This window comes from Euleptes europaea, chromosome 15 (assembly GCF_029931775.1).
Source record: "Euleptes europaea isolate rEulEur1 chromosome 15, rEulEur1.hap1, whole genome shotgun sequence".
NCBI classification, from domain to species: Eukaryota; Metazoa; Chordata; class Lepidosauria; order Squamata; family Sphaerodactylidae; genus Euleptes; species Euleptes europaea.
Window position 1 is genome coordinate 7,117,494 of NC_079326.1, and position 26,625 is coordinate 7,144,118.

General features: G+C 47.7%; 1 protein-coding gene across 1 annotated transcript in view; it reads right to left on the reverse strand.

Moving 5' to 3' along the window:
• CNTNAP5 (contactin associated protein family member 5) overlaps positions 1 to 26,625 on the reverse strand; it is a 603,640-nt gene that overhangs the window by 330,315 nt on the left and 246,700 nt on the right. The gene's annotated exons all lie outside the window — the stretch shown is intronic.

Here is a 26,625-nt window from a genome sequence, read left to right on the forward strand (position 1 = left end):
TATGAAGAAGAAAAAAGAAGTAGAGAGAGTATTTATTAAACAGAACTAGCCATTTAAAGCAGAAATATTTTTAGGAGACTCAAAGGATATCCACAAAAATAATTGCCCAAATTTGCATATTTTTCAGAATTTAGACTGCTTATGAAGAACAAAAGGTTTTGCAGTGTCCTAGACATATTCACTGAAGAAATCCTACTTCACCCCTCACTGACATATGATATTTCATTTAGTTCATACATTTCCAAGTCTACTCTGAAGCCAAGAAGTAGAAATAAATTAAAAAACAACCCTGGCATCTTCAGGATGCTGAATTCTGTGCTGAATACAGTTTCTTTGTTTCCATGGCACAGTCTAAGAATCTACAGAGCCCTAACAGCCTCTTCTAGTATAACTTTTTCTTGAATGGTTCCCTTGGAGAACGTAAGTGGAATACTTCATTTGTCTCATGCAGTAGCTGAAAACAATACTGATCTTTCAGTGGTTATCTAGCATTCAGGGCCATGGATATTTCCCAGAAAATCCTTGTGACCTTTCAATTTTGATACAACATCACACTCTGTCTCTGAATATTGATATGGTGTTGACTCTCTCTTCAAAAAAACCCCCGAACTTTTCCATATGGCCTATTTCTTAAATGCATGGTCTTTATTTCCAACTCACATTCATGTTTCCCCACCCTACTCTTTCCCCTTCATCTGTTGTTTGGGCCATTGTCTATTGTACACTGTAAAGTCCTGGGAAACACACATCCTTTCTATGAAACTCTGCATGATAATTCTAGTAATGAAATTATAGTGAACTCAGTCAGTATACACACTATGCATGTTTGTTTGTTTGGACAAGCACTGACTAATTCTTACAAAACTTTAAATGTGTGTACAATGGAATGGGCAATGTAAACCCCACATTTATTCAGCTACAAGTCCCTAGTTTTATTTTTAAAGCGTGCATGCTTTGGCTCTTTCTTAAAGGCATGTGTGCATATGAGCAATGTGTACCCACATTCAATGTACCAGGAGTATTCTGTAGCATCATTCACATGTTGCAGTAAACACACATACAACCTTCAAGTATGTACATCTGTCTGTAACAAAGAGCCAACACACATTCACTTTACAAAGGAAACCATGAATCAGCATTTGGGTAAATGTGGGGTTTAAATCCATGGTCAGCAGCACATGTGTTGAATATGCATTGCATGGCCATTTGCTCCACATGTTCACACTACGCAAATGACTTGGTGACTGTGCAGAGGCAGGGGTGCAGCCAGCATCCTCGTTCCTGCTCTCTCTTCCAGCACTGTGAGCCAATACACAGACAGGTCATATGCACAGGGCTCCTAATGAAAGATTTGGGTGTGGAGAACCCTGCTACATTACAGTGAGTTATGCTAGGCAACCAGTACACCCCATCCAACCCCAAATTTCTATTTTTGACCCCACATATTTGGTGTAAGCAAGAGGAATAGTATAGTGCTGCCCAATCTCCTCAGATCTCAGAAACTAAGCAGGGTTGGTACTTGTATGAGAGACCAGCAAGGAAGATTCTGCAAAGGAAGGCAATAGCAAACCACCTCTGCTTCTCATTCACCTTGAAAGCCCCTTGCTGGGGTTGCCGTAAGTCAGTTGCAACTTGGCGGTACACACATACATTTTTGGTGTAATCCACTTCAAGATCTAATAGAACTTTGAAAGTCACCTTAATAATTTATTGCTGTGCTAGCAGCTTGCAACCCCCACTCCTAGAATATCTCCATTGTACAAGGTAGTTACCAAAGTGGATCCATAAATTTTGCCACCCCTCAATTAATGGCACTTCATAATAAGAAAGTACACCCAGGATCCACTGTAATGTTATGAATATACTGGGCAGTTGTCTCAGATCCTACATGCCCTGGTATCCCTAAAGTAACTGCTATGCCTAAAAACCACTTAGATAACTTGTGAAGTCAAGCCCAACCCTTTCAGTTATTTCACAGCGGGTAGCAGTGTTAGTCTGTCTGCAGTAGTAGAAAAGAGCAAGAGTCCAGTAGCACCTTAAAGACTAACAAAAATATTTTCTGGCAGGGTATGAGCTTTCGTGAGCCACAGCTCACTTCTTCAGGTAAGAAGTGAGCTGTGGCTCACGAAAGCTCATACCCTGCCAGAAAATATTTTTGTTAGTCTTTAAGGTGCTCCTGGACTCATCCTTTCAGTTATGTTACTAATTTTCTCCTACACCATCTGTCTGAAGACTTAAACTATCACAGCTTTCAGTTCATAAGCATTTCTCCACAGTACATTAATTTTATCTCATGGTATGAAAGGCACGGTTGGTGAGAGAAAAGAAGAGGTGGTATAAGGAAGACCTGCAGAGTAATTTTCTGCGCAAGGAAAAGTTATACTACCTAACCTCTGAAGGGAAAGAGTTTCTGTAGTCACTGGATGATAATATACATATACTACTTCCCAGCCAGTTAGCAGAATTTATGTTGGACTGTGCTGATGCCTTTCACAAGATTACCTAGATGTAGAATATGATCAGCATTCAAACTGTAGTCCATAAATTTCAACCCATTAAAAACATATAACTACTGGTCAGCAGTATTTCCCAGTGATAAGCTAACAAGACTGAAATATAAAGATTCCAACCCACCAACCCATTTTCAACTGCCAGAATCCCAAGCAATCAACCTGCCATTTGTGTCTTCTAACATTATTCTAGTTGTTTGTCATGATGATCAGATTGCATGCTGGAACCGCACGGTAACTGCCTTGTGCATTTTTATTATTATAGTGTGGACTAGGATTTTTCTCACTCCTTAACACACAAGAAAAATGCTCTTAGATCCTGGAAATTCCATGCTCAAGTAAGAGGGGGGAAAGCAGCACAGCAGAAGGCAGGGTTCCCGCCTTACCGGGAGCCATCTTTGCTGCCCCGGGGGGAGGAAGGAGCGATCGCGGCGGTGGGGGAGGGAAATCGGGTCCGGCCGGCCGACATGTGCGTTTGCGCGCGCACGGGGCTCGTGCCGGGCCCGATTTGCCCAGTTACAGCCTTCTCATTGGCTGGGGCAAGGAAAGGCTCCAGCCAATGAGGGCGGAAGGCGGGAGCTGGCTGGGGGGCGTGGCTAGCCTCGCCCCTCTGTATATAACAGGGGACGGGCCCGCCCACAGGCTCACTCCGTTTTCTTTGTGAAAGCGGAACGGTTGGCTTTGGAGCACAGTGCGGTTTTTGCTGAGCGGACAAGCCGAGAGAGAACTTCTAAAAGGAAAAGTGGAGGCGAGTTAGCACGGGAGCGGACAAGCGCAGAGAGATCAAAAATCGAGCGGACAAGCCCAGATAGATTTATAGAGAGAGGACAGCGAAGGGAAGCGGGGGGGGGAAAAAGGGGGGGGCCGGCTTGAACTTTTCGGGCCGCTGGCCCAACGCGCCTGAAGCAATAGCAGGCAGGATATTTGCACAGTTTTGTGCTTGGCTTTAGCACTAATACCCCCCCCCTCCTTTTGGATCAATTATAGTGGCTGCCTGGCAATCTTTCTATCAGCCACACATCTGTCCTCACACACAATTATCCCCCCCCCTGCTGTTTTGGGGGAAAGCTTTGCTGTGCTTATCTGCTCCTCCTATTGGAGGCAGTTGAGGGTCACCGCTCCTCCTATTGGAGGCGGATTTAGGCTATAATATCATACCTGCTGCATTACAGCCTTGACAGTTAAGCATATACAGCTGCATTTTCATTATATTTGCTATCTCTGTGTCTGTAATTATTACACCTGCTGCTTTGCAGCCTTGGCATTCAGGCATACACAAGTGCATTCACATTCTGTCTGCTATCTCAGTGCTCTGTAATTATATTACCTGCTGCATTGCAATCTTTGCAATTGAACACATACGGCTTCAATTACGTTCTACTTGCTATCTTAGCGATCTGTAATTAATCTGTTGCCAGTTTGAGGTTTCTTTCACACATTAGCCCCTATAATTTCTGTATTGGTTGTATACAACTGCACTCAACATGGCTCCAAAACGCAAGGCTGCTAGTGTACAACGCAGCTCTATCCCTATGACTAGGGGGAGGTCTGGGGCGGCTAGACGCTCGTGGGCCACATTGGCTCCTACTAGACGCCGTGCTGATCCTGCTACAACAAATGGGTTGCCGTCTCACACTCAAACCGGACGCAGGCGCACTGGGGCCTCTGGTTCAGGCACAACTAGAGCTAGCGCAGTTCATTCTTCTCGTGCGGGGAGCACTACTAGAAGGGCTAAAGCCACATGCCAAACGGCTAAGTCAAAAGCACAAGCTCATTCTAACTCCTCTGGCTTAAGGGACCTTTCTTATGCAGTTCAACAGCTTTCTACTAAGTTAAATGAGTGGAATGCATGTCAAATGGAGGATGATGCTGTGCCTGGCCCCAGCGGCCTCAACAACAATTATAGGGGTCGCCCAGAAAAGCGCTCTAGGGGTGGCGGGGACTCTCCTTCTTCCGACCACTCTAGCTCATCCTCGAGTAGCCCTGAACAGAGACGTCCCAGGAGAGGCGGCAAAGCTGTTAGCAAACGTTGCAGCCGGAAGACAGAGAAACGGAGGCGAACGTTAGACTCGTCTTCTTCCTCTTCCGACGGTGAGTCTTCTACTTCCACCGACTCATTTGAGGGGGCAGATGACTATTGGCTGTCAGCTGCGTCTGTGCCTGGTTTACCTCCTTGGGCATTAAGACGTATGAAAAAGCAACCAAAACTGCCTAGTCAGGGGGAGGCCAGGGAGACGTGGGACCCTACGCCACTAAACAGGGGTCTCATCCTCCCTCCAGCATTTAAGGATGACGAGGATCCTCCTGGTATTCATCTTCCCAGGAGAGTAAGGGAGGATATTCTCAATGGCTATTACATTAATGTCTTCTCCCTCATAAAGCCAGTGGAGGAGGAGGGACGAAAGTCTCGGTCGTCCTCAAAAGATAAACGAAAAGACAAGGCAGGTTTTGGGGACAGGTCATTTGATAGGTGGATGGCTGGTTTTACCATTTTCGCTAGTGTCATTGCCTCTTCCTACCCTGAAAGGGCATGGCACCTCCTAAATTACCAGAGTAATGTGCTCAAGGCTAGGTCTTTGGCAGGTGATTCTGCCGCCTTAGAGTATGACGAAGCCTTCCGTAAACGGGCGTCTAAGAATCAGAGGACTCGATGGGACCTCATTAATAGCAATTTATGGCTTCTCAAAGTAGGCCCATGTATTACGAGGCCCAGAGTTGAGGTCAACAGAGGAGCTTGGCCTACCAAATCTCGTAGGGATCCCGATAGACGTATCTGCTGGGATTTTGGGATGGGAAAATGTCAACGAAAAGTATGCAGATATGATCACTCCTGTGAGGTATGCTTCGGCCCTCATCCCCGTTCCACCTGCCCACGGGGCGGCACTTCTGGTCGTCAGCCCTTTCGGGGGGGCAGGTCAGCCCTTTCAGGTAGCAAGAAAGATAGCAGTTCTACCAATACCAACACCTCTGCTACCAAGTAGACGCGGGCGTCTACAGGGTCTGGCCTGCACACCAATTAAACTGGATAAGTTAAGATCTTTGTTGGCTCATTATCCAAATAGGGCAAGTGCTTTATATCTCTTACATGGCTTCTCCGTGGGTTTTCGCATCCCTTTCTTTAACGCTAGACCTCCTATGTTATCGGGCAACTTGAAATCGGTCATAGATATGCCTGATGTAGTCGCTCAAAAAATCAACAGAGTTAGACTTGGGCAGAATTGCAGGCCCCTTTGCGTTCCCACCTATCCCCAACCTGAGAGTATCTCCTCTGGGAGTAGTGCCCAAAAAGACCCCTGGGGAGTTTAGGCTGATACATCACCTGTCTTACCCAAAAGGGCTATCTGTTAATGATGGGATTCCACCCGAGCTGTCAACGGTAAAATATTCTTCATTCGATCATGCACTGGGTTTGGTAAGATCTTGCGGGCATTCAGCTTTGTTAGCAAAATGTGACATTCAATCAGCCTTTAGGTTGCTTCCAGTACACCCAGAAGATTTTTGTTTACTTGGTTTTAAATTTCGGGGGGCCTTCTACGTAGATAAGGCCATGCCAATGGGCTGCTCCGTGGCATGTGCCGCATTCGAAGCTTTCAGTTCCTTTTTGGAATGGGCAATACAGTGGCGCACAGGGTCGTCCACAGTAACTCATTATTTGGATGATTTTTTATTTATCGGGCCTCACAACAGCCCCTTATGTGGCAACCTTTTGACAGCATTTGCCACTCTGGCTGAGGAATTAGGAGTGCCACTAGCAGCAGAAAAGACAGAGGGCCCCTCATCAGTCCTTACATTTCTGGGCATTCAGATCGATACCATCAATGGGACTTCCAGCTTGCCGGAAGAAAAACTCCTGGCTTTAAAGGCTTTGCTATCTTTAGTTGCTAACAAAACAAAGTGCACCTTGAAAGAGTTACAGTCTCTTATCGGCCATCTAAATTTTGCCTGCCGGGTTATCTCCCCGGGCAGGGCTTTCTGTGCTCGCTTCAACCAAGCCACAAGGGGCGTAAGAGCCCCACACCATCATATCAGGGTCTCCAAGGGCATGAAAGAAGATATACGAACGTGGCTTCAGTTTCTTGAGCAATACAATGGCATATCCCTCTGGCAACACAGCCTTGTTTTAGGCCGGGATTTACAGGTCCACTCTGATGCTGCGGGCAGCATTGGTTTCGGGGTTTATTTTAATGGACAGTGGTGTGCACAGCGCTGGCCTGTGGGTTGGCAGGGGTCAGGCGTATGCCGGGATTTGACGTTCTTAGAATTATTCCCCATTGTGGTTGCCGTTTATATCTGGGCTGACCATTTTAAGAATGCAAGAGTTCGCTTCTGGTGCGACAACCAGGCTGTGGTCAGGGTGGTTAACAGGCAAACATCCAGATCAGTCAGGGTCATGCGCCTTGTACGCTTTCTCGTGTTAACATCTTTGGCCAATAACATTTCTATGACAGCCCAACATGTCCCAGGCCTAGACAATTGCTTAGCGGATGCTCTGTCTCGTTTTCAGATGGACAGATTCCGTCTCCTGGCACCAGAAGCGGACCGGCTCCCACAACCTTTTCCAGCAGAGCTATGGGCTCTTGGGAAAACGTCATTATGACCGGCATTCGGAGCTCATTGGCCCCTGCCACCATTCGGGCATATGATAGGGCAGTGCACCTCTTTGAGAGTTTTTTGTCCATTTTGGGTCGGGATGGTCTGTGGCCTGTCACAGAAACTTTGGCTTTACGTTACTTAGCCCATTTAAAAGACATTGGTTACGCTGCTAGGACTATCGGAGTTCACATGGCGGCTATCTCTTTCTTTTCAAAGGCACATGGTTTCAATGATCCTTGTGCATCCTTTCGAGCCAGAAAGGCTGTCAAAGGCTGGCAACGCGAGGCACCGTCCATTAGGGACGTCAGGAGGCCAGTCACTTTGGATATGCTACAAAGGATTGTACGGCTACTGCCATCCTTGTGCGCTTCTCGCTATGAGGCCACCTTATTTGAGGCAGCATTTTCTTTAGCCTTCTTTGGGGCGTTCCGACTTAGCGAACTCGTGGCTCAATCCCGTCATGATTTGACCAGCAGGGCTTTACTTTTGGGGGACATATGCCTTCACAACTCAGCACTGACGATCGTCGTTCGTCGGTCCAAGACTGACCAGGTTGGAAAAGGGATGAGTGTCCGGCTGCACAAGGCCACCACTGTCCGGCCCTGCCCTGTCAGAGCTTTAAAAAGGTTTCTAGCTATACGGCCGCACATAAAGGGATGCTTATTGATACATGCTGATTGCACACCGCTGACCCGCTATCAATTTATCAGTGTTTTTAAGGCTTCGGTCAGCTCCATGGGCTTTCCCACGTCTGATTTTAGTGGCCACTCCTTTCGTATAGGAGCAGCCACACAGGCGGCTGGAGAGGGCATGGCTGTCAACCAGATACAAGCCATCGGCCGATGGCGTTCTGCATCGTATAAGTCTTATGTCAGGCCTGACCGCGTTTTCTTTTAATTGTGCTCCGAGTTTTAGGACCGTGGCGGACCGTGTGGGTTGTGGGCCACAGCATCGTTTTCTGGAATGGACGTTATGCGGCTGCATCCGGATGGGGACAGCATTTGGGTCTGGAGCAAGCAGTACGGGTGCAATGGTTCGGCCAGCGAGGCATGCGTTGGTGTTCGCTACTACCAGTCCTTCATCACCTGCTTGAAAGGTTTGGAGCTCCTCATGCACTGGTCCTCCAGCTGGGTGAGAACGACTTAGTACATACCCGAGGCAAAGACCTTGCTACTGAGATTTGTCGTGATCTCTCGACATTTGCATCGTTATGCCCAGCAACGGTGATTTGCTGGTCGGATCTCCTAGAAAGGAGGTGCTGGAGAGGTGCCCACAATGTGCACAGGGTAGATGTGACTAGGAGGAAAGTCACCAACGTTGTTGGGAGGGAAGTGATCAGACTAGGCGGAGTGATCATACGACAATGGGACATTTCTTTCCGCATAGCGTCACTTTATCGCCGGGATGGCGTGCACCTCACCAGCTGGGGCATGGACCTATGGCTGCACAATGTTCGGGGTGGCTTAAGGAATTGGCTTCAGCTGTGAAGTGTGGCGGAAGCTGCAAGGGTCCGAGAGTTGAGTTCGGGTCCGAGAGTTGAGTTCGGTTTCCCTGCGGCTGCAGGGGCCCGTGAGTGAATCGGCCTCCTTGCAGCTTGTTGCGGTTTAGCATGTGGATGTGTCATTTTGGGGGGGGAAGCTCCATAGGAATTGGTCGCTTCCCTGGTTTTGGGAACCCTATCCCAAGGGTTTTGGGAGAGGCTTCTGGGACATGCCCTGGCGGCAGGGCAGGTGTCCGCCTCTTCCCAAGTGGTGGGGGATAACACCCAGTGGTGTTCGTCCTGGTGTCATCCTGGTACTGCCATCCCAGTTGCCCACAGCGGGAGTCCTGTGGGCAGTGGTTACTTCATGGCCGTGGTGGACACGGCCTGGGCACTTGACACATCTCGCATGCTGCGCCACAAGGGTCGCAGCTGTTTGCCAATTCCAAGCTGTGGCCAATTTATTCCAAAATCAATCTAATTCCTACAATTAAATGTTTATAATGTTGTTGTTTAATAAAATTGTGTGTTAATAAAATGTTAACTTTTAAAAAATTGTTTGAACTTATTGAATAGCGGCGTTCCTTTAATTGACCCTGGGTCAGCAAGGCAGGGTTCCTGCCTTACCGGGAGCCATCTTTGCTGCCCCGGGGGGAGGAAGGAGCGATCGCGGCGGTGGGGGAGGGAAATCGGGTCCGGCCGGCCGACATGTGCGTTTGCGCGCGCACGGGGCTCGTGCCGGGCCCGATTTGCCCAGTTACAGCCTTCTCATTGGCTGGGGCAAGGAAAGGCTCCAGCCAATGAGGGCAGAAGGCGGGAGCTGGCTGGGGGGCGTGGCTAGCCTCGCCCCTCTGTATATAACAGGGGACGGGCCCGCCCACAGGCTCACTCCGTTTTCTTTGTGAACCCACCCACCCTCCCTAAAGTTTATTGCTTATAGTCACAGCTTGGGGCGGTTTAGCATGTGGATGTGTCATTTTGGGGGGGGAAGCTCCATAGGAATTGGTCGCTTCCCTGGTTTTGGGAACCCTATCCCAAGGGTTTTGGGAGAGGCTTCTGGGACATGCCCTGGCGGCAGGGCAGGTGTCCGCCTCTTCCCAAGTGGTGGGGGATAACACCCAGTGGTGTTCGTCCTGGTGTCATCCTGGTACTGCCATCCCAGTTGCCCACAGCGGGAGTCCTGTGGGCAGTGGTTACTTCATGGCCGTGGTGGACACGGCCTGGGCACTTGACACATCTCGCATGCTGCGCCACAAGGGTCGCAGCTGTTTGCCAATTCCAAGCTGTGGCCAATTTATTCCAAAATCAATCTAATTCCTACAATTAAATGTTTATAATGTTGTTGTTTAATAAAATTGTGTGTTAATAAAATGTTAACTTTTAAAAAATTGTTTGAACTTATTGAATAGCGGCGTTCCTTTAATTGACCCTGGGTCAGCAATGACAACTGTACAACTATCTTTCAGATCAATGGGAGGGTTCTGGACTCCTGTGGCCTGTTCTGAGAACACTGAGGAGAAATAATAATAGCAGCTACTTAGTATTTATGTGTTCCCTGACCCGGATAGCCCAGGCTAGCCTGATCTTGTCAGATCTTGGAAGTTAAACAGGGTCAGCCCTAGTCAGTATTTGGATGTGAGACCACCAAGGAAGTTCAGAGTCGCAATGTGGAGGCAGGCAATGACAAATCACCTCTGAACATCACTTGAACAGCAATGCCGGAGGTGCGATCTTCTGAAGCTGATATCTCGGAGGCTTCCGATTAGCCTTAATCATGCAGATGGAGGAGGGGGGGAGGACTGCGTGCGTGCCTGGTCGCCTCTTGCGAAATGACAGCTTGCTGGAGACTGGGTCAGAGAAAATGGATTCCCTCTGGTTCTCCCTGAGAGGCTTCTCTGCCCGTAGTTCCTCCTTGACAGTTTCACTGGATCGTGTGAGAGCCCTCTCCATTGCATCTGGGGCTTGGTACATGTGTCTGCTGGGTTGCCAGGCATTGCAATCCGGGGGGTGGCAAGCACTGGCTTACACAGCTTCCTGAGCAATAAAAACCTTACTTTTGTAAAGGGAAAGGACTAACTGGAAGTAGAGATGAGTTGTTAAATGTAGAAAAAGCTTCTTTGTGGCCCATTACACAACTCCTATTTTTGCCTGCCGGTGATGATTAAAGTGAAATTTTCTAGACTTCTAGGTTGTATTGGGAAAACCAGGAGAGCGATCATTTCCATGATCCTCAGCAGGCAATAAATATGGAACATGGGAATTATGTAATTGCAAGAAGGCTTGAATCAGTCCCCCCATTGCATGTCATTCTATCTTTCCACCACTACTTTTCTTCCCCCCTGCCTCTAGGCCCCCTGAGAGTTCCTGGTTCCCTAGATGTGTTTCTGTGTACATGTGTGTGAGAGAGAGAGGAGGAGGAGAGAGAGAGAGAGAGTGTGAGAGATCCCCCTCTCTGAGTTTGCTTCTCCAAATCAGTTGCTCAGACGTTGATACAGAAACAATAGATTTATTGAAGCCTTCAGGAGATGAGACAGGCACAGGTAGAAAGTTGCAAGTGAGGGGCTATACGGGTTTACAGAATATATTGACTCCAGGGCACTGGGGCACTGGGGTTCACACTTATTGTTATGGGAAGTTACAAGCTTGGCATAATACAAAACATCAGACGGATCCCAGGAAGTCTGGTGCGGCTATCACACTTCCAAGGCCGCACCGGCCTGAGGGAGTACTGGCAGGAAGAACAGCGGGGGGGGAAGATACATGGGCCATCAGGCCTGGCGCCTGAGACCAGAAGGTGTGAACTGCTTTTACGAGTTCACTGATAACACCGCAGGTGATGGAAAGCAGAGACACAAAGACAGAGACCCTCACATTCTGCCCCCCTTAAGGCCCCCCTCCGAGAGGACGAGGCTTATCGGGATAAGCGAGGTGGAATTCTCGGACCAAGCGAGGGGCTGCCATGTGGGGTGCGGCCACCCATTCGTCATGAGCGGAGCCAAGGTTTTTCCAGCGAACAAAGTAAAACAGTTTCCCTTTCTTCCATTTGGAATCTAAAACCTTGGATATTTCCAAATGGGTATCCCCTCCTACTACGGTAGGAATCTCATGAGCGGGAGGGGGGTGGAACTGGGGAGCTGCTACATAAGGTTTGAGGAGGCTTATATGGAAGACTGGATGAACTCCCTTGAGAGTCTTAGGGAGACTCAGTTCCACGGTAACCTCGTTGATTACTCTGGTAATGGGGAAAGGTCCTACATAACGGTCGCTCAGTTTTTTGCAGGGGCGAAGAGAGCGGAGGTTTTTGGTGGACAGATAAACTTGCTCCCCCACCTTGAGTTCCCACCCCGGAGACCGGTGTTTGTCTGCTTGTTCCTTGTACTTGCTTTTTGCCCTTTCCAGATTTTTGAGCAACCATGGCCAGGTGGATTTAACCACCTGAATCCACTCCTGAAGATCAGGGGTAGACTGGAGCTCTGGCGAGACGGGGGCAGAACCGAAAGGGCCAAAATCCGTCCCGTATATAACTTGGAAGGGACTAAAGCCGGTAGAGGAATGAGGCGCATTGTTGTACGCATATTCGGCAAATGGCAGCAGGTCGACCCAGTCGTCCTGGTGGAAATTTACATAGCAACGCAAATAACATTCTACTACCGCATTTACTCGTTCCGTTTGACCATCCGTTTGGGGGTGATAGGCGGAAGAAAGGCCCTGTTCCTCCACTCCCATTAACTTTAGGAAAGCCCGCCAGAATTTGGCAACAAACTGGACCCCCCGGTCGGAGAGGACCTTCCTCGGGATCGAGTGTAGCCTGAGGACGTGCGTGATGAACAGTTTAGCTAAGCCCTGGGCTGAAGGAAGACCTGCACATGGAACGAAATGAACCTGTTTGGAAAAGAGGTCCGTGATAACCCAGAGAACCGTTTTCCCCCGACTTGGAGGTAGGTCGGTGATAAAATCCATGGCGATGACTTCCCAGGGACGGGAGGGGTTCTCAAGCGGTTTGAGAAGCCCCGGGGGTTTTCCCATCCGTTTCTTGGCTGTGGCGCAGGTGGGGCAGCTGCGCACATACAACTCTACATCAGATCTCATACCGGGCCACCAGAATTGCCTTCGAACCAGGTGAAGCGTTTTTATGAAACCAAAATGACCCGCAAGCCTGGCCCCATGTACAAGTCCCAATACTTCTTTGCGAAGGGAAGATGGGACATATAGTTTCCCCCCTTGCACCCACCAAGTGTTGGTTCGTTCCAAGCCAGCGGGGAGGAGATGGTGCTCCTCCTCCTGTAAGGAGGCGTCCCGGAGTCGCTGTTGGAACGCTTCCGGGATACCTTTGAGCGTAGGGGGGGTCTCCGGTTGGCGGGCTTGGGATCGGGTGGTGACGGCCAAGCCAGGGACTTCCCCTCGCTGTTCGGGAGTGAACAGGGAGTCGACGGGGCGATCGAAATCGTTGCGATACTGGGGAAGTCGTGACAAAGCATCAGCTAGGGCATTTTCTTTGCCAGGGACATGTTTGAGGGTGAACCGGAATTTAGCAAAAAATTGGGCCCACCGAATTTGTTTGGCATTGAGTTTTCTAGCCCCCTTGAGAGCCTCAAGATTCTTGTGATCTGTGCACACTTCGAACGGCAGCTCGGCCCCCTCCAAGAAGTGTCTCCATATGGTAAGGGCATGTTTGACCGCTGCTGCCTCCTTCTCCCAAATGGCCCAGTTGATTTCGGACTGGGAAAACTTCTTGGAGAAGTAGGCGCATGGCCTCAACCGTCCCCCCTCATCCCTCTGCAATAGGGCCCCGCCCATGGCTACATCCGAGGCATCCACCTGCACCACGAAGGGCTTGGTGCAATCCGGGTGAGCCAAAACGGGTTCGGATGAAAAAAGTAGCTTTAAACGTTCAAAAGCTTGCTGGCACTGGGGAGACCATTGCAGACGGGCGGAGGGGAGTGCGGCGCTAGCCCCCCTGTCCTTGGTACGCAACAGGGCAGTGAGGGGAAGCGCAACTTGGGCAAAGTTGGGAATGAAATTCCGGTAAAAGTTGGCAAACCCCAAAAACTGTTGAAGTTGGCGGCGGGTAGTGGGGGTTTCCCAGTCCCGCACCGCCTGGACCTTGGCGGGGTCCATTTCCAACCCTTGGTGGGAAATCACATACCCCAGAAATGTAATAGAAGGTTGGTGGAATTCACACTTGGACACCTTAGCATACAGTTTGTGCTCCCGCAGCCGCTGGAGCACTTCTCGCACAAGGCGCACATGTTCTTCCATGGTCTCAGAGTAAATAAGAATGTCATCGAGAAATACCACCACCCCCCGAAACAGTAAATCATGCAAAACTTCATTAATTAATTGCATAAAGACACTCGGAGCCCCCGAAAGTCCGAACGGCATGACCAGGTACTCAAACATCCCAAAACAACTGGAAAAGGCCGTTTTGGGTTCGTCTCCTTCTTTGATGCGAATGCGGTGGTAGGCTTCTACCAAGTCCAGTTTGGTGAAGATTCGGCCCTCCTTTAATTGTGCTAGAAGGTCAGGAATAAGAGGGAGGGGGTAAGCATTAGACTGGGTGACTGCGTTCAGTCTGCGAAAGTCAATACACAGTCTTAAATCTCCCGTCTTTTTCTTTACAAAGAAAGCTGGGGCTGAATAAGGAGCCTTGGAGGGGCGTATGAAACCCCTCGCCAGATTGACATCCAGATAGTCTCGCAATACAGTCTTTTCACTAGGGCTCATGGGGTAAACCTTTCCCTTAGACAGTTTGCCTTCCCCTACAATCTCGATGGCACAGTCCGTTTCTCTGTGGGGAGGCAGTTCGTCGCACTCTCTAACATCGAAAACATCAGTAAACTGCGAGTACTCAGAGGGTAATTGAGGAGAGACTGGGGCGGGGGACCCTACCAGTGCGGCGGCTGGAGCTCTGAGTACCCGTTCCTTGTCATGCAACCCACAGGGGTTTTCGGGGAAGGAAAGCACCCGTTTAACCCAATCAATGGAGGGATTGTGTCCCCTTAACCAGTTCATCCCTAACACCACAGGGGTTACAATAGGGGCGATGGTGAAATACAACCGTTCCCAATGTTCCCCCACGGACATAATCACGGCTGCAGTTCTGTGGGTCACAGGGCCCCGTTTAAAGTCACTCCCGTCCATTTGGGAAAAACGGAGGGGTCCCGGAAGCCGCTTGCGCCGGACACCCAACTTCTTGGCAGTTTCCTCATTTATCATGGTGCGGGCACACCCCGAGTCGACCAACGCGGGGACCTCTAACGGGGGACCCCCTTTGGGTAGGGACAGATGAACACGCACAAATACATTGTCCTCTTGGGCGCTTACCATCGGTGGAGCTCCTTGCACAACGATAGGGACGGTCTGCTGCGGAGCCCCCTCTACAGCAGACCGACGGCGTTTTTTGCCGGCTGTTCCCACTCTTCCTCCTCGCTGGAAGAGGGGGACGGGGTGGCGGCTTCCGGGGAGCCGTCCGAATCAAAGACGGTATTTGTAATCCGGGACCCCGATGGGACCGTAGAGTCGGATGCCCCATCCTGGGGGTGCGCGTGGAGAGCGGAGGGTGCGCCGGAGCGCCGGCTCAGTGGTCCACTTCTGCGGCGAGGCTGGCTGTCGGCGGCCGGTTTCGTCGGCTCGGCCTGGGTTTGGCGGGGGGGGGTCGGACGGCCTGAGCGAGAGGGGCATTGCGATGCAAAGTGACCCTTTCCCCCGCAGATCAGGCAGACGCCGGCCTCGAACCGCTTGCGGCGTTCCGCGGCCGAGAGACCCCCGCCACCCCCTTGCCGGAGTTCCCGGCCACGGTCACCTCGGGGCCTGGGGTCTCGCCCAAGCCGTTGCTTGGACAAGTTCAGGAGTTGTTTGCGATTCTCGATGTCAGCAGCATGGCGAACCCAACCTTCCACATCCGGGGGGTTCCCTTGCATGAAGGCCCAATGTTGGAGGTCTGGGTTGAGACCCTCCCTGAAACATTGTACCAAGGTAGCTTCACTCCAGTCCAGAATTCGGCTAGCCAGTGACTGGAACTCACTTGCATACTGCGCCACCGACTTAGTCCCTTGGCGCAGTTGCATCAGGGAGGCTTTAGCCCGCTCACCCAGAGTCGGGTCCTCAAAACGGTTTCGGAGTGCTACCATGAACTCGTCCAGGGTTCGCAGCACCGGCGAGCGGAGTTCATACTGCAACACCATCCAGGCAGCCGCCTCCCCTTGCAGTAAGGAAGCCACGTACTGCACCCGGGACTCCTCAGAAACGAAGGTTCGGCCTTGTTCCCGCATAAAAATGTCTACTTGGACCATAAAAAAGGTCAACTGGTCTCCCGACCCGTCATACGTGACTTTCAGGTCCCGACGGGCCGGGGGGGCAGGGGTTGCGGGCGGAACTACCGGCGCCCCGTCTGGGGGAGCACCGGCTGGAGGTTGCAACTTCAGCGCATCTAGGGTCGTGGCCATCTCACCCATTACGCGTTGCATGATCTCCATCTGCTCCTGCATAGCCCGGCGGTCTTCCTGCCACTGCTTTCGTTCTTCCTCCATGAGGGCCTCTTTGCGGGCCGGGTCCCCTTCGAGTCCCGTGCTGGGGAAGGCCAACCGGCGATCCTTCGCCGCAGTCCGCGAGAGCGACCAGCCCTTGGGAGAGTCCAGCCAATAAGTAAGCCCCCGGGGACGTTCGTCCCGATCTTGGTCGGGGGCGCGACCCTTCGGTTTCTTTGGCTTGGCTCCCTCCTCCTTCGGGTCCGGCTTCTCCGGCTCGTCCGGTTCCTTGGGGACATCGGGGTTAGGGGTGGTGTCCTCGTCGGCTGACATTCTGTCCAAAGCGGTACAGCTGCAGTCCGAGAGGCAAGGGACTTGCAACTTAATGTGAGAGATCCCCCTCTCTGAGTTTGCTTCTCCAAATCAGTTGCTCAGACGTTGATACAGAAACAATAGATTTATTGAAGCCTTCAGGAGATGAGACAGGCACAGGTAGAAAGTTGCAAGTGAGGGGCTATACGGGTTTACAGAATATATTGACTCCAGGGCACTGGGGCACTGGGGTTCACACTTATTGTTATGGGAAGTTACAAGCTTGGCATAATACAAAACATCAGACGGATCCCAGGAAGTCTGGTGCGGCTATCACACTTCCAAGGCCGCACCGGCCTGAGGGAGTACTGGCAGGAAGAACAGCGGGGGGGGAAGATACATGGGCCATCAGGCCTGGCGCCTGAGACCAGAAGGTGTGAACTGCTTTTACGAGTTCACTGATAACACCGCAGGTGATGGAAAGCAGAGACACAAAGACAGAGACCCTCACAGAGAGAGAGAAAGAGATGGGGAGGGGTCCTGGCTTGGGGCTTGGTTCTTCCCCAGTTCCTAACTATCTCTTATTCCCATTTATTTTCTGGGTCAAGAGCTGTTCCTTCCACACTGGGGTCTGAGTTTGCATGAGCCAAGCCAGCCAGTGTATAGGTGAGATTCTCTGAGCGGTCACACAGCCAGTCAATTAAGGAAAAAGGATCTTTAATAGCTAAGCATACAATTCTACTTGGGAGATACTCAGTGGGCAATTCCTAGAGTCAGAGCGTTACGTAAAATAATATAAAGTTCTAATGCTAACACTAAGCTAATAATTGCAATAAATTACTTTACCTTTCCCTCCTGGAAAGTGGACCCAAGGTGGCAACAGCATTGGACCAAGGCTTGCTGCTTGACTTTGTGACCCCCTTTTGTGACAAAGAGCTACAATGGGTTTCCTGTTTTTAACCTCTTTGTTGCAGTTGTGCAGTATCTGCTTGGGACTAATAAGAGAATTGGGGGCTGGCTGAATCTTTCCCACTAAAACCAGTTTTGCCTGATCACACACAGTTTCAAATAAATGGATTTGAGGATTTTAGACCTGGATATGTAAAACCATCCATCTTGGCTCTGTGACATGGCTGCCAAATGGCTAGAGCCAATTCTGGGGCTTGTCTATGGTTCTCAACCAATTTGTCAAACTGTAAGCTCCTGACCCTTCGAACCAGAAATCACCACAGAGTCATATAGAATCCAAGCAGATGGCTTTTACTGGTCAAAAAGGCAATACAGTGCATACAGGGAACTATGGCAGCTATGAGAGTCTTACTAGCCGAACGATAATATAAGGCAGTAAATGGCGGGAGATTATACAACATCAGCATACACAGACAGAGTCAACTTTCCCAGGAGCAGCATTCCCAGGCCTTGGTATGTGTGGTCGGCCTTGAGGCTAGACAGTACAGTACCGACACAGAAACAATACTGAAACCGAGATAGCAGCCTGACACAAACTAAGAATGTTATTTCCCCATGCCTGTAGTTTTATTCAGGTTGTCTGTCATCCCTTCCATAACCCCATCTGAAGTTGCCCCAGGCTGAAAGAGTTAGAACTGGGTGAGGGAAATTCACATTATAAGCTTCTATAAGCTTCCCCCAATTTGAATGTTGTAAGAGTCACCAATTCAAAGTATTTCACATACATTTTTCTGCAGCCTTTACAATAACCCTATAATGTAGGCTGGTGGGAGATTGAAACTGGAAGACAGGAGCTTCCTAAGGCTATCTAATGTGCTCATGGCAGCGATGAGAACTGAACCAGGGATTGCCTGGTTCCCAGATCAGTCTCTTGGTCATTATATGACATTACTGTCCAGTAAGAAAAACTCAAGGCCTGAAATGGGGCAATAAAATTTTGAGTCACCAAATCTGATGATCAAAGATCAAAATAACATACTTGCTTCAGAGCTGAGATTGATTTGGAAAGGGGGATATTCATGAACATTTCATTAGTGCCAAAAAGCACATTTTCTTTTTGGAAAATTTGGAAATTGCTTCAAAGGGACATAATGTTTATTTGGGAAACTACTTCCATTCTGAATAGAATGTCCTCTTCCCTCAATGACATCAGCATATAACTGAATTTTATGGACTATGTAGCATTGCAATGCCATTGCTACATGATGCCTTATTAGCTAGAATTAACAATGTAAGTAGTCCCAGAAGCATTGCCTTCATTCTGAATTAGCTTTGTTTGCCATCATTATAACAGCAAACACAAAAATCCAATTGGCTATGAAGCACCATGAAATAATCACCCTTTACAACAAGTTCTCTGATTGGCTGGGATTTGCTCTCAGCCACTCATTTCAAATACAGAGAGAATAATTTTGTCTCACCATATAGGGCTGTTGCTACAATATGAATGTAAAGCACTTTAAAACTTGAGGGGCTACACAAATGCTAATGGTGGTAATGATGACGCACTATTCAGCTGCTGTTTCCTCACACTACCTCCATTTGCCTAAATCTTTACCTATCAATCTGTATTTAAGGGGCTTATCCATCAATCCTTTTCTACATTGCATATAAATCAGATACATTTGTGAAGCTTTAATCTGATAAGCATTTCCCCCCATAGAAGCAGTTGTTCCATATTTCTAAAAACCACTGCTGTTCAGTTGATGTTGGAGATTTGTTCATTGTTGTTCTGTTGCTGCCTTCGTTGCTAGGAGAAGACAACAAGCATTTCTTTTGACCAAAACTTCTAAATGGAGAACATTCTGCATAGCCTTACCTGTGGGGCTTGACATAGGAAACATATGCTGCATTTTGAAGGTCTGTTTCATCAACAAAACTTTTCCTTTCCTTTCCTTTTATCCCTTAGAAGCTCCTTGATCAATTGATCTTGAGCAGCATATATCTAGTGTTGGAGGGATATAAGGACTCAACAAAACTTTTGTGCAATCCTTCCAAAGAAGGTGCCATTCAGAAAGGCATGTCAATTTGTAAGGAAACACTGAGATATCACTAGAAAAGCCTGGAGAAATCTCAAAGATAATTTGTTTTTAGTTAGCCTGTCAAACAGTTAAGAGGAAAGAAATCAAGGCTAAATCAGCCTGAATAATCTGAGACCACCCACGTACAATACAGCCAAATACATACTTATCATATGCATCACAATGAGGCTGGTTCATTGGCCATAGACCTGTCAATTCATGAATGATAGATCCTGAATGAGGGAAATCTAGTATCTGGGTGGGGCCCTACAGTTGGATACTGGAGGAACCAAAGGGTAGAATGTGGAAGAGTCCAGGACTGGGAGTGGGGAAGGGGCATAGGTGTGGATCTGAATGACATGGTGTGGATCTGAATGACAAAAGTCATGGCACCAAAGCTCTAGAACTCTCTCCCCAAGGAGAAAGAGGATATCTGTTCCTGTCTCTTGCCATCTTCTGCCAGCGGGTGAGACTCCCCCACCTCCGGTTTGGCATCGAAATTGAATAAATAAATTATTTCAAAGACCCCTCCTTCCTAATAAATATTTTAATGTTTCGTATGCATTTTAACTCTATTTTATGTATTTTAACTCAGTTTTGTATATATTTTAACTCTTTTTAAAAGTTGTTTTAATGATATGTTTTTGGGAGAGGAGTTTATTTTAATGGTTTTAAAATGCAATTTTATCATGTGTGTTTAATTTGTTAGCCACTCCAGTGCCCCGTGTAAGTGCAGAAAGGCAGGATACAAATTCAATAAATGAACAAATTAATTAATAATGTGTGACACAAATATATACAGCATTATGATTAAATATTACTCATTTTACAGATGGAAAATATTGAGGCTGACATGGGAACAACATAGGTACTGACGAGCTGCTTTAAAGTTCTCCCTGGAGTTATTTCAAGTCAGGAAAATGGCCCCAAGGAAGGCTTAAACCTACTCCATTATGTCCTCATTCAACTGGGAATAACGTTCTGAGTGCAGAACCCCCAGACCATATCTCTTGACTGAGCCCAGGAACATACCTATGAAAGGTGTCAGTAGGCCCTAAGAGAGCAGGTTCTGGAGAAGACCTTTCTCCACCCTGGAGAGCTACTACCAGTCAGAGTAGACAATACAAAGTTTAATAGACCAATGGTATGTCTCTCAAAGGCAACATCAACTGTTTATATATTTATTTGACTACGTGCACTTCCTTGAGCTCCTTGGAAGACGTTTAAGGTACAAATGTGAAAAAAGGAACAGATAAAAAAATGTATAGTGTATGAATGGATAACCAAGTTTTAGCCCATTCAAGCCACACAAATCAAATGCAGTGTTTGGGTTGCATCTTGGTGTTGTGAGGGAAGACCCTCCCTCTGATGAAACAGAACCAAAGTAATTTTACTCTGGAACTGTTTTCCTGGCTGTACTCCTAAACAAACACTAACTTCTTGGCAGTTACCAAACAGCTCTTCTAATTAATTCAAAATCAGTTTCCTTTATATTCTGTTGTCCAGCTCATCACTTTTCATTTTCTGCTAATGTGCTTGAGATAAAAAGCTAGCTCACACTAGCAGAACCTCCAAGAACTTTAGTGGGAGGGAGATATCTTGGCCCCTGTAGCCCATACAAGGTTGCCAACCAGCAGGGCTTGCCCTTCTATATACTTGACAATTCTATCTTTAATAATGCTTTCCATTAATTTACCTGGAACAGATGTAAAGCTAACTAGCTTGTAATTTCCTGGGTCCCCTCTGGAACTTTTTTTAAAAAAATAAATAAATGGGTGTTACATTGGCCATTCTCCAGTCCTCTGGTACAGAGGCTAATCTAAGGGACATGTTACATAGATTCAGATACCTTTATTGGCATAGTAAAATAGCAACAAGGGAGCATAAATACACGCACGTGCAAGGATTCACATACAACAACATGACCAAAATTCGGCCATCAAGTTAAAACATTTCAATTTAAATACCATAGCAATACATTCATCCAGCCAGCGGATAAGAACTGCAGCTAACACCGGCACCCTTCCAGTTGATGTTGCCCAGCACCTACACATTGCCTCAGCTGGTTTTATGCTGTTCATTTATTCTTTACCCTCTTATTTTTATTTTTGATGACAATCGTCAGAAGCTCTGCCATATGTTCGGTGACAGCAGGTGACATGTTACATATAATGGTTAGGAGTTCAGCAATTTCCCATTTGAGTTCTTGAAGAACTCTAGGATGAATACCGTCTGGTCCCTGTGACTTATTAGTTAGCAGCTTGTCAAGACGTTCTAGGACTTCCTGCCTTGTCACCACTATTTGTCCCAGTTCTTCATTCTCCCCTCAACAAAACCTCTGTTCAGGAGAAGGTATCTGCCCTATATCTTTAACAGTGAAGACAGATGAGAAGAATTATGTTGTTGTGTGATGTCTACATAAATTCCATTATATATATATCTGTAATTTGTAATTTTAGGTATAGGTTATACATTTTGATTCTTTTTTGCTGGTCATTGACTGTATTAATAAATTTGAATAGCTTGAATAGGATGAAAAGGTGGCATACAAATTTTAAACATAAAATAAATAAAATCATTTCACGCTACATATGAAAATGGCCTCTATCTTCATTTTATACATTCGCAGTCTTCTTGAGATATACGTGAAAGCTTGCACCTTTCATCTTACAGTGCAAGTGTCCTTTCATCTTTTTCCATACTTTTCAGCAATGAGATGGGGTACTTTGAGAACTCATGGGATGGCAGGTTGAGAAGGTGAAATATAAATACAAATGCATGCATCCACACATACAGAGAGGAGGAGGAACTGACAACCATGTGCAGAACTTTAGAACAGAGAGTTGCCAGAAGTCATTCAGAGAGGTGAGGTGGCAAGACAAGAGTCCAAAACATGGGGAAGAGCAACTGAGAGAACTGACTTCATGCTGGTGCATTCTAGACAGAGCTTAGCTTGAACCAGAACTCAGACATAGAAACTATTTTCTGTGCCAAGACTTCCAAAAGAATATCTCAATAAATCTTTTGCTTTAAAAAAAGGGATAATTTCCTAGGCCCACTTTCACCTTTTCTAAGTGCCACTGTGCTACTGGGATAACTAGAATATACCTTTATATCTGTATCTATTCTTTTATCCTGTTCATTGGGCCTCACCCAGAGGACCTATTTTTTTTGTAAAGCATTTCTTAATCTCCCAATATTATTTCAATCTATTAACTCTACAACAATATTACTTGCTCACAATTTTCATTTATAATTCTTCAGATTACTTCTTGCTGTTGCTTCCCATTACCCTGTTAGCTGTAAGAAACAGGACTTATCTATTACTCCAGCCCTAGAAATATCTATATATATTGTTTGCACTGAATAAATATTAATAAGAAGGATGGAAAGGATCAGGAGTTCACTAGTCTGAATTTACTTTTAAAAATTTGCTCCCGTCAGTACAGTCTGGTTGGCTCCTCACCTAGCACAATGCAGTTTTCCCCTTCAGTGATGCTGATCAGCCAAGAATGCACTTGAAGGGAATTTGCTGCCCTTATTCATATCATGCATATTACTGACAGTTTTTTAAAGTTATTACTTCAAAGGACATAGTGGTAATAATCTATCAACAGTTATCTATAATTAGGAATAAGCATTCATTTCGAAATGAACAAAAAACAAAATGAAAAAGTCACAAACATTACATTCATAAGGTTAATGAAAACAAAACACCAGCAACAAATGAATGGTGCCTGGCAGTCAAATGCAGAAAGTTCAAGACTCAGTAGGAAATGCAGGCCATGAGAGTGGAAATCATCAAAGTCAAACATGCCTAGAAATGCTATGAATATCTCCACAAACATATTCAACAGTCATACTTCAAAGGTGTAGATATATATATATATATATATACACACACACAGAGATGCTTTGACTTAATGGCCAGACATGAGTAGATCAGTTATGCAGCAGGAATGGGAGGGATAGAAATATAGACCTGGCTCAGTGGTGGAGCATCTGCTTGGCATGCAGAAGGTCCCCGGTTAAACCCCCGGCATCTCCAGTTAAAGGGACTAGGCAAGTAAGGTGGTGTGAAAGATCCCTCCCTGAGACCCTAAAAAGCCGCTGCCAGTCTGAGTAGACAATACTGACTTTGATGGACCAAGGGTCTGATTCAGTATAAGACAGCTTAATGTGACCTGGAAGATACCTTAAGGGTCATCTAGTCCACCCCCCTGCACAATGCAGGAAATGCACAACTGCCTCCCCACCTCTCTTCCCCAGTAACCCCCTGCTCTATGCCCAGAGGAAGGCAAAAAAACAAAAACAAAAAAAACCCCTCTAGAATCCCTGGCCACTTTGGCCTGGAAGGAAATTCTTTCCTGACCCCAAAGTGGTAATCGGCATTACCCTGGGCATGTAAGGGCCACGAGAACTGAGCACTGAGTTGTAGAACTCATTCAGGCTGTGTGAGAACACATGTGCATGAGAAGCCAGTTGCATTGTACTCCATGTTTAGAAATTAATAAAACGAAGCTTTCTGCCAACCAGCCACAAACAGGTGAATGACAATTTGAACTGAGCATGGAAAATCTGCTTCCAATTCCCAACTGGCGAACAGAAGCGAAGGGTTCCAGGTCTTACCTGGAGCCCAGTTTGCTGCTTCCAGCAGAAGTGAGGCCCAGCGAGACATCGGGCAGGCAGCGGAGCCAGGCAACAGGCTTGGGCATAATTGCCGTGGCCATTCCAGCTTCCAAGAGGCCGCCCAGGATTGAACCCAGGCTGGCCAATCAGCTCTGGCCCTTTGGGTTTAAAAGGGCCTATAGGAGTGGCCAGCATCTGGGTGGGTGGGGCTAGCCAGGAGAGGGCCCGAGAGGCAGTTTTCCCTCCGGTCCGTCTCCTTGGCATTTAAGGGGGGGCATTGCTGCTGGAGGCTTCAGTCTGTCTCTGGCTCTCGTTCCCACCCTCCCTCCCTCTTTTTCTCTTTAATATACATTATATAATTATTGTCACAACTTATGCGGGGTGAGCATTGGGCTGGATTTATTTTGGGAGGAAAGCAGTCTGTGAGCCCCTTTCCTCTGCATTGGGGGATCCCAATAAGGCAGTGGTTCTCAACCTGGGGGTTGGGACCCCCAAGGGGGTCGCGAAGTGTTTTCTGGGGGGTCGCCGCCATTGTCCTGGGACAGCCCCCATCCCAGGCTGTCCAGGACTAACCCAGACGCCCTGTAACCCTGATCCTTCCGGGAGGGCAGGGAAAACCCCAAGCAGAGAGGCGAGGAACTGGCCGACCGACAGCTGGAAGGAGCTGGGCTGCAGAGACGCGGCGGCACGCTGCCGCACACCAGCTGTAGCCCCGCCGCCCAGCTGAGAGGCGGGCGGGCCAGCCCTGGGCGCGGTCACACCTGCGCCAGGAGGATGACGTGGCAGGATGTGTGGGAGGCCGAGGAAGCTCTCCTGGCTTGGCCAGTTCAGGTCTCGGAGGAGAAGAGGGCGGTCCCCCTTGAGGCCACTACAGCCACATTGTTTTTACTTTTAGCCGCACTCAGGTGGGGAGGGAGCTTCAGCCTGGAATCCAAGTGCGCATGTCTGTAGTGTGGCTTCGTTTTTCTGCCCCGTCATCAGTTCCGCTCTGCCCTGAGTCATCAGTTCCACTCTGGCAAGGCCAAGGGGGAGAGAGTTGAGGTGCATGCGCAGTTCGGGATTTCCCCCTCGAGTGCGCGGGTTCGGTGAGTCGCAGAAGGAGCGGTGACTGGCGGAGGGGAGAAAAAGGCACGAAAAGTCTGAGCGGGATAAGTGGCCCTCGGCTCTTTCCTGGCCCTTCACTCTCATGAGGTGATTAAACAGAGCTCCGCTTTGAGGGATAACTGCAGTTCTGTGCACAAGCAGTGTCCCAGTCACGAGAGGGGGTTTCCTCACGAGAGCCCCGGTCTGCTTGGAAGAGTTTTTGGGGAGAGAGGGGAGGACAAAGAACGCAGTGCATGCTCAGAGGTACACTTTCCTCCGTGCCAGGAAAGGTTGCCTTGCCACACAGTCACAGCCGCTGCGCAACAGGTGGTAGTACCGTTTGCTTGTTTGTTTTAAACTTTAAAATTTAAAGTAATTATATATATGGTTACCCTGGACTGCCAAAAAAACAAATGTGTTTTCTTTATCCTATTGAAAATGTCATTTATGCAAATTTATGCAAATGTGACGAGGGTCGCAGGTTACTTGGCAATTGTAAAAGGGGGTCGCGACTCGAAAAAGGTTGAGAACCACTGCAATAAGGGATTTGTGGGAAAGGCATGGGGATAAGACACGGCCAGCTCGGGGACAGTCTGGGTGCCTCGTCCCAGATGGCAGGGGAATCACCGAGTGGCTCACACCCTGGTGATTCCCAGTACTGCCATTCCTATTTACTCAAGCGGGACTGCTGGAGTAGGATCTACACATCAGGCCACATTGGGGTCAGCAGATGTTTACAATTCCAGCCCATATGCTATGCCAAGGCTTTACAGCTGTTGCAAAATGTTAAATAAATAAGTGGTGGCCATTTACCTCTGTTATTTAAAAATGTTGTGTTGTTAGGGTTTTCAATATATTGATTATAGGTATTGATATATTACAGCTTTAAATACATTTAATTCTCAGTCTTCTATTGTTCTGTCTGTAGAACTGAGCGTCTATGAGAAATGAAACTAAGTTAGCTCAACAGTCAGCGGGCAGTCTAGGAGCCGTGCCAAGGTACAGATATCAGCTTTGTTTATGGTACTTGCAAGAAGAGATAAAAATGAGGACAGAGACACCTTTTGAATTCGGCTTGAATATGTTTTAGATATGTCTTTGCTTTAGAAGTTAATCAAGATGCAACAAATATATATATATACACACACACACACACATGCTTTGACTTAATGGCTAGACATTGAGTAGACAATGGGTGTGAACCTTAGAATATTATGTGAACCTTTAAAGATGTTTTGAGAAAGATATTGTTTATATGAAAATTTCCTGATGTCATCAATCAATTAATGACATCAAGGTTAAGGTAGACACTTGAGAACAGACCTTTAATCTGATTCCATGCATCACAAGTCCCTTTGAAGTCTGGGAAAATGGCAACATTCCCAAGACCCCATCTTATTAAATCTTACATCTTACACAGCCCGGATAACCTACAAGAACCCATCTTATTAGTTCCCAAAATATCAGCCCCTAAATTGTATAAAAAGGGCTTGAAAATTGAGAGAAATTGGGACTCTATCCCCCAGACAAGCTTGCATGCTGTCTGTAAGGGATTTTATCCC